At 48.3% G+C, this 8,141-nt stretch overlaps 1 long non-coding RNA gene across 1 annotated transcript; it reads left to right on the top strand.

The window, feature by feature from the left end:
* The first annotated feature begins 4,141 nt into the window (after nucleotides 1-4,141).
* Nucleotides 4,142-7,443, top strand: LOC135809494 (uncharacterized). Its single transcript, XR_010552204.1, has 2 exons — nucleotides 4,142-5,331; nucleotides 6,267-7,443. It is a non-coding gene; the product is annotated as an uncharacterized LOC135809494 (long non-coding RNA).
* Nucleotides 7,444-8,141: the final 698 nt, after the last annotated feature.

Below are 8,141 nucleotides of genomic sequence, written 5' to 3'. Positions count from 1 at the left end.
ACAGCCAACACGCTCCATCGTCGGGATTGGAAGTATCCAGAACGGCTGTTCCGAGCGCTGGTGCTCTTGTTATTCTTCTTCTTCAGAAATTCTCCACACCTTGTCGGCCAAAGTACGCGCGCGCGTGCACGGAAAATAGATGCGCTGAGCCGTTTCTTATTCGATTTTGACAAATGGCTTGTTGTTTTGCTCTCGACCTTGGCTATCCTTCTACCGTTCAATATTTTACGGAAACGCAACGGCTCTCCCTGTTTTTTTAGCCGAAATTTGGCCAAAGTTACTGGAAAACCCGGAACTCGTTTGAAAAAATACGAACGGTGGAAGTCTTGGAACGTCTTTCGTGCGTGTGGATTCAAAAATTCAGGCAGTTTGAGCCAACCGTAATGAATCCCGTAGAGTTGAAAGTGAGTGATATTGATAGGAAAATGCGATTTGAGCACTGACCGATTGTGTGGGACAGTATATGCACGCGCCTGTCACGTGCATGATGTAGCTGGCGACGCTAGCATCCCAATCCGTGAACCCTAAACTTGATAGCCTTGCGTAGTTCAGTGGAAACCCATGGATGATATTTGCGTGTAGACCCTGGGGTCGAGGGAGTTCGATTTGGTTTGCGGGAGCTATGAAGGGGAACATACTTGGACAGCACAGTCTGCAGGACACTGTGCAGGTTACTAAGTGCACTGTCCACGTCTGAGGATATTAATGAGTTCCAAGGTACTGCGTCTAAGTCTGCATTGACCGCCTCCCACACAGCAGGTGTGACGTGTCGGAGATCGAAAGACATAGGGTTAGGCTCCTGAGCTTGAGACGTTATTTCGCGGGGAGACTGAGGCAGGGGGATGTCGAACTGGCAGTACACAATGGCATGGTCTGAGGCGCCCAGAGGGCAGTCAGTTTCGACGCAAGACAAGAGATTGGCACGGTTACTAAATACCAAATCCAAGCAGGCTTGGACACCAGAGGGTGACGTGTATGTACATGTGTTGACGAGTTGGTGAAGACCAAATGGACTGAGCGTGCGATACAATTCAGCACCGGCAGTATTGGTGGAATCTGTCGAACACCATGACGTGTGCTTGCTGTTAAAATCACCTGTCAAGATAACGTGAGAAGATGAAAGAGGAAGAGTAATGAGTACGTCTTCGAGAGTCTGGCAGTACTTTGCTATATCTGTTGGCTTAGCAGAAGGTGGACGATAACTGCAGCAGAGGAGGATCGGCTCAGCTGCAGCCGGATACGGCTGGATTTGAACCCAAACGGCTTCGCACCCATCGCGAGCTAGATCGGGACGCATGGCAACAGACTTAAACTTATTCTGTCGAACAAGGATAGCGACACCACCATAACCTCTTGCACTTGTCCCGGACTTATTCTCTGCAGGGGGCCTGTCCCTCCGGAAGGTGTCATAACGCGTAATATTAAGTGCAATATTCGGGTCGAGCCAGGTTTCAGTTAGGCAGATTATGTCAGGCTGCCACTCTTCAGCAACAATAGTAAGCTCTGTACACTTATTTACTACAGAACGACAGTTGGTTGATAGGAGTGTGAGCTGGGGTGGTGTAGAATGCTGGTGAGTGGTAAGGGAGTGTCTGATAGGAAAGAATGGGTGTGCGTGTGGGTTCAGTGAGGAAGGTGGGTGTGGGTCCAATTGCATGGTTTAGTTACTAGCAGACTGATCCAAGGTTGTGCTGTCAGATGCAAATCTCCATTCCCTGATGGAAACTTTGCTTGGCCAGAAATCTTCTTCGAGAACCTGGTCAGTATGCTCAGCCGGAACAACAAGGTGAGCATAAGCAGTACCAAAGTATTTGGACTCCGAAATTGAGCAACTGAGGACGTCAACTACTTTCTTTTTGCACCACTCCCTGATAGAGTCAGCCTCACACCCAGGATCGACATTTCCGAGGTAGAAGCACTTCCGCTTGATCCTTTCTGCCCCCTGGAGGCTGCCTCGCTTACTGGACATCGGCTTTTTGTACTGTGATGTGATAGAACGCTGCAGTGCGGGAGCACGAGCCATGTGTCGGTGTGGAGGATACTGCCAACCATTACGGTCAGTGTCACCAGGAGTGCCAGAGCTGGTCATTCGCGTGCCATGTTTGGGTGCGGGAGGTGCGTACTGGGAACCTACTTGTACAATGGGCTCTGTAGAGGATGCGCCAGGAATGGTAGAAGTGTACATATTTGGACCTACTTGTACATTGGGCTCTGTAGTAGATGCACGTGATAGGGTGGCAGCGTACGTATTCGGTTGGTACCGAGTGGTTAGTGGCACTCCCGGGGCTCGCACTTGCTGACTTTTGAGCTCCCCCATCTCTTCCCGCAATCGTGACAATTGGGCTTCGAAGTTTTCTTGCGAAGACTTACTTGTTTCAATCACATTTCGTAGTTGCGAAATCTCATTTGAAAGTGCTCGGACTACGTCTAACAGTTCTGATACAATTGGTACCATACCGGTTTCAGATGGCGCTCCTCTGGCTGGTGCGCTGGCTCCCTGGCCCTGCTTACGGAGAGCGAACACGAGGTCCGCCCTGGATAGGTCGTCCCATCCTGGAATTCGGGCGTCCTTGGCTACCTGCTGCAACACATTGAACTCGATCAGGGCTAGGTCTAGGGTTGATTCCGCCATAGCTGTGCTTCCTTGGTCAGTGCTCGACAAACAAAACAAAATAAAAGGAGCCGATTGGCGGAGCAACAAAATTTGCTTCCACCTACTACCACACCAAAAAAAAATGACTCACATAGATTTTTGCCATACCTAAGCAGTCAAATATTCCTGCATATTTCACTCCTTAGGGCTATATTGACTGCTTATATTTGACTGCTTAGGGGTTGCGCAGTTGAACGGTGCCTAGTGCAGCATTGTCACTGCATGAGTAGGTGGTGGTGCAACGGTTGTGCAATAATAAAATCGGAATTCATGAGGTTATCGTTCTGGAATTTGAAATACGGACTGCTTGTCGTGATAAATCTAATATTGACTTCGTACTTGGTCAGTATAGGAAATAAAAACCTCGTAAAAGACCTCGGCTTCGCCTCGGTCTTTTACTCGGCTTTTATTTCCTATATTGACCTCGTACTCAGTCAATATTAGGGTGCGTTTGGTTGGTACGATCTAGAACAGGATCGAGCAGCTGGTGCACATGGAGCAGCCTCATGCCAACCGAACGGTACTCCAGAAACAGAGCATATTTTTGTGAAAAGTATGCCAAACTTGGTGCATTGTTCAAAATGTGTATGGGTCACCATGGTCACTGTGTACGGTACGACGAGTCCAACCCAAAAGCGTATGCACGTGATCATTTAGGACCAAAATCGATGTTCCCGCCAGGTTTCACTGTGAAAAAGTGAAACTGCTCGGTCTGCTTCGACCTCGAGGCCGGAGCAAGCAGAACATGTTCTGGCCGACCAAGAACAGGTGCAGTCCCAACCAAACGCGCTGTTCTGGTGAATCCTGTTCTAGTTCGTACCAACCAAACGCGCCCTTAGATACATACATGTACATAAGCTGAATCAGCAGATTGAGTATTTCGCTCCTGCTCTTGTAGCAGTTGAGCACTCTTGCGTGGGGTAGTGCCTTTGCTGTTTGCGTTATGCAGAGCTCACTGACTTGTCAGTTTGAGCACTCTGGCAAGGTACGTTCGGGCCTGATTGGAAATTTTTATTTTCATTGCTATCAGGTTCGGCCTCATTTTCTCTGTGCTGCGCTGATGAGTTCAAAAAGAACGAAACAGCATGCTGTCCGCAGATTGAGTAAGCTGAATCATTAATAGCAGGGAGTCGTAAAATACGACTCCCTGATTGATAGTTTTTTTCGCCTTTTGTTTGGCGAAGGACTATTGACCGTCACTTAATTTTTGCCGACTACCCGCCAAAAAAATCTTTTCGTTTCACGTGTCAGACACGTCCGCGAGCGCGTACGTACGACTCGCGCGCTATCTTTCACGTCAAGCAATCTGTTCACGCCACATGGCTGGATAGCGCGTACATGCAAACATGATTGAAGACTTGCAAAATTAATTTTTACAAGTCCAGGCGCTAGGCCTAGCTAGGCATATGGCAGTATGGCAGCTGACTTTATTTTCGGAGAAACACTACTCATTGTAGTAAAAAGTAACAATGAATAGCGATATGATTTAGGAAGGATCGCTACCCTAACGCGAAGGAAAGGCCTTGCGCGGCTGCTCTACGAAGTGTTGAAGAAAGACTCAAAGTTAGTTGGTGGACGAACAACTCGCTGGTGCCGGAAAACTTGGCCCCCAACGATGGTGTTTGGTGAATCATCAAGCATAATGTCTTGTTGTAGCAGTGTTCACCGAGGAAGGAGAACGCTCTAGCCGCTGCTGTTGTCCGTTTCATCCACGTTGGGCGTTAGCTGCACCGCGCCTATTGTGTTTTAGTATTCCATGGACACACATTAGCATTCAGAGCGATTGTGGAGCCACAATTTACTTCACACAGCGTTGTATTGTCCACGAGCGCAAACTTCATTATCAGTGTCGACTGGATACGACATCAGCAGTAACTGTTACTCTTCGTCCTACATGTAGATTTGGAGTATACACGGCCTTGTCACGACAGCGACAGCTCTACAGAGTGTTCAAGTGAGAAACATTAATTTCAATTGTTGGTGGACGAATAAATGGCTGGTTCCGAAAAACGCGGCCTGCACCGATGGTGTTTGGTGGATCATCAAACAGGGTGACCAGCAGTGTTCACTGAGGAAGGAGAATGCACTCGCCACCACTCCGATTCATCCAAGTGGGCGTTAGCTGCGCCACGCCTATTGTGTTTTAGTATTCCATGGACGCACACTAGCGTTCTCAGCGATTGTGGAGCCACAACATATCTTCATGCGGCGTAGCACTGTCCAAGAGCAGAAACGTCAGCAGTGACCCATCATCATACATGTAGATTTGGAGTATACACACCATGCGCCAATGGGCCTTGGCACAACAGCAGCAGCTCTACGGAGTGTTCAAGTGAGAAACATTTGTTTCGACTTTTGCTGGACGAACAAATCATCGGTGCTGAAAAACGTGGCCTGCGCCGATTGTGCTTGAAACATCAAGCATGGTATATGGTGAATGTCAGTGCTGATCGAGGAAGGAGAACACTCAGGCCGTCGACCGTTCATCCATTTCGTTAGCTGCACTAAGTCTATTGTGTCCTTGTATTCCATGGGCACACACTCATGAAGCATGGCGTCTGAGCTGTGTTCACAGAGCGGGGAGATGCTCTTGCTGCTATCTTATCTGTCCTGTGTATTCCCAAGTGCCGAAGGCTCACAACGATGGTGTTGGACAAGTCAGATAAAATAGAGTCAACGTAAGTACGCATGTGTACTCTTACTGACTGAAACATAAGTGGGGTGTAAGAGCTAATTCATATGGTGTCGTGACATTCACATGTACGAGGTTAGTGTGTAGTACTTGTTTATACATACTGAATTCTGTGACTTTGTTTTGTCTCCATATACTGCATGCATTCGCGTTTCACAGTTATCAGTTTGACCCTGAGTTCATGTCTGTTATCCCGTGTCTCCTCTACTTCTTTTTGTTTCCACACGGTTCATGGTGTAGCGCTGCACGTGTTCCGTCAGTTTGAACTTCAGCATAAATCGCAACTACTTGTACTTTCAGACATGTCACGTGATTGTTGCCAGGGTTTTAGCCAGTCAGAGCGCTTACAGGGAACCCCTGATCATGCCCTGCCTGCCAGCTCTACTACGATATTATATGTCACGTACCCGCATGGTGTAGCGCTGCACGTGTTCCGTCAGTTTGAACTTCAGCATAAATCGCAACTACTTGTACTTTCAGACATGTCACGTGATTGTTGCCAGGGTTTGAGCCAGTCAGAGCGCTTACAGGCAGGGCCTGAACCCCTGATCATGCCCTGCCTGCCAGCTCTACTACGATATTATATGTCACGTACCCGCGCGCGTGCACGGTTCTCCTGCGCTTGGGCTTGCTTTCCCTTGGTAGTTGGAAGTCAGTGGCTGTTTTAGGACTCTTAGATTATGTACAGAAAGTGGTGGACATCACGCAACTGCATTGTAAATAAAAGGGTGGTTGTCAACTGACAACCGCATAATTTTTCGACGTTAATAAAAGAATTTTTATCTAAAGAGTGAATAGCAACTGAATAGAGCGGTTGTCGGTTGACAAACCCCCTTTTATTTAGATTATGTATCTGAAGTAAACACAACGTAGAAATATCACAATTGTCTCTTGTGTATTATATCCGTCTGATGTCACCAGATCGTCACATGGTGCTGTGACCAAGATACGGATCATGCCGAACGCTGATTCAACTGGACGAATCGCAACCTGACGACGAAGAATCGCGAGGCTTTTCAGATGCAGGGACACAATGGAAACTGAACGACTTCAGAACAGCACTGAAGCGTTATGTAATCATGCAAGACGCCTTTCTGCGCCGCACAAACACAGGCGGTACTACAGCAGAAGATGTCACTCACTATTCTGCAGGTGCACTGGTGACAGGCGCATGCAAGTTCACGAGAAGGAAGCGGTCTGATGGTAACTGGAATGCCAGCAGTATGAGAGGGTGTGCATTCTGCGGCGGATCTCACCTGGACAAGAGCTGCACGAAATACACAACAGAAGCACAGCGGAAAGAAAAACTGATTGAACAGAAGCGTTGCTTTGTGTGTTTGCGCACAGGGCACCGGTCAACTCAGTGCAAGGCCACCCGCAAGTGTATTGTGTGTTCTCGCATGGGTCACCAATCAGAGTCACCATCATGTCACGATCTGCCCTGAATCTCAACAGAAATCTGACAGCAGTACCAACATAGTAGCTGATCAGCCTGTGGCTGACGAGGTACCAGCATCTAGCGCAACAGCAGCTAGTGCAGCATCAACCAGTATCGCCATGGATCGTAAGATAGTCAGTCGTCTTGATCGATGCAGATTTCCTCAGGGAGTTTATGACGGGGAGCACCAGAGGACTTCCGCCAGGACTACGGTTTCTGCCTACCACAGTCGGTTATGTGGTGACTGGCCGAACACGTCACTCCAAGCACTCAGCTACGCCGATGAGCAGCCATGCCAGCTATCGTTTCTCTAACTGATGCAACTTCCGACTCCTGCACCATCCCAGATCTGTGGGACCTAGACTGCGTAGACATCCAGGATTCAGGCAATCTTACTAACAACGACCTAGCCATTAGGCAATTCATCATTGTTCTACGATTTTGCCTCTCACCAATCGTCATGACCTGCGATACTGAGAAGGCCATTTTTAAAAATCAGTGCCAACCCAGCATACAGAGATGCGACACGATTTCTGTGGTTCGCCAACTCCGACAGTCCATCAGTCACCCCATCCAGCCTGTTCACGCTCATAAGCAGTCCATTTCTGCTTGGCGCGTCTATACAGCATCATTTGGCACAGCAAGATGACAAAACAGCTAGCAGTGGCTATTGGTGAGAACATTTTCTGCTGTGCCATTGGAGTGTGCACGATACACGAACCCTGCTCTTTTGTTGGCACCGCCTCTGTAACTTACTGCATAGGGTGCAAGGTGACCGTTGTCGGTTTACATGTACTCCAGTTATTACGTCGTGCATGCACTGAGTCTGTGCTGTACTGTGCATCCATAGGTGTCCGTTTGCGGTAGCGCAAGGTGACACGCAAGGTTGATGTACTGTGTTGTCCGCTGCTATTCGAAGCTCTCGGAGTCGGAAGCGTTACCTCTGTTTCCCCTGTTCCTCCCTGCGCGGAGTCTGTAGTTCTGGCTTGCAGTCACTGTTACATGCATGTTGGCAGTTGCATGTGTTTTGGTTTTCAGTTGTCTTTATTTGTTTTGTGTGGATGACAGGCAGTTGTTGCACTTCCTACATTCCGTAGTTATCTGCGGTTGGTGTTCGAGAGAGCAAACTGTGTTCTTCTCCAGAGTGGAGTAAACCATTCGCTTGTGTCTGAGGAAAACCCTGTGTGTTGACGAAGTGGGTTGACTTGACTGTAGAGTGAAAGTACCACATGGTCTCATGGCTCAGAACACACTTTTCGTCTAGTTGGCATATCAGGGATATAGGGCGGAGCAGCCCATATCCCCAATTATGACACGCGAGTAATAGTGAAATACGATTGGCGTATTGTGCTGGACTG

This window comes from Sycon ciliatum, chromosome 2 (assembly GCF_964019385.1).
Source record: "Sycon ciliatum chromosome 2, ocSycCili1.1, whole genome shotgun sequence".
In the NCBI taxonomy this organism is placed as follows: domain Eukaryota; kingdom Metazoa; phylum Porifera; class Calcarea; order Leucosolenida; family Sycettidae; genus Sycon; species Sycon ciliatum.
Note: the sequence above shows the minus strand (reverse complement) of the source record. Positions and strands in the feature narration are given on the sequence as shown.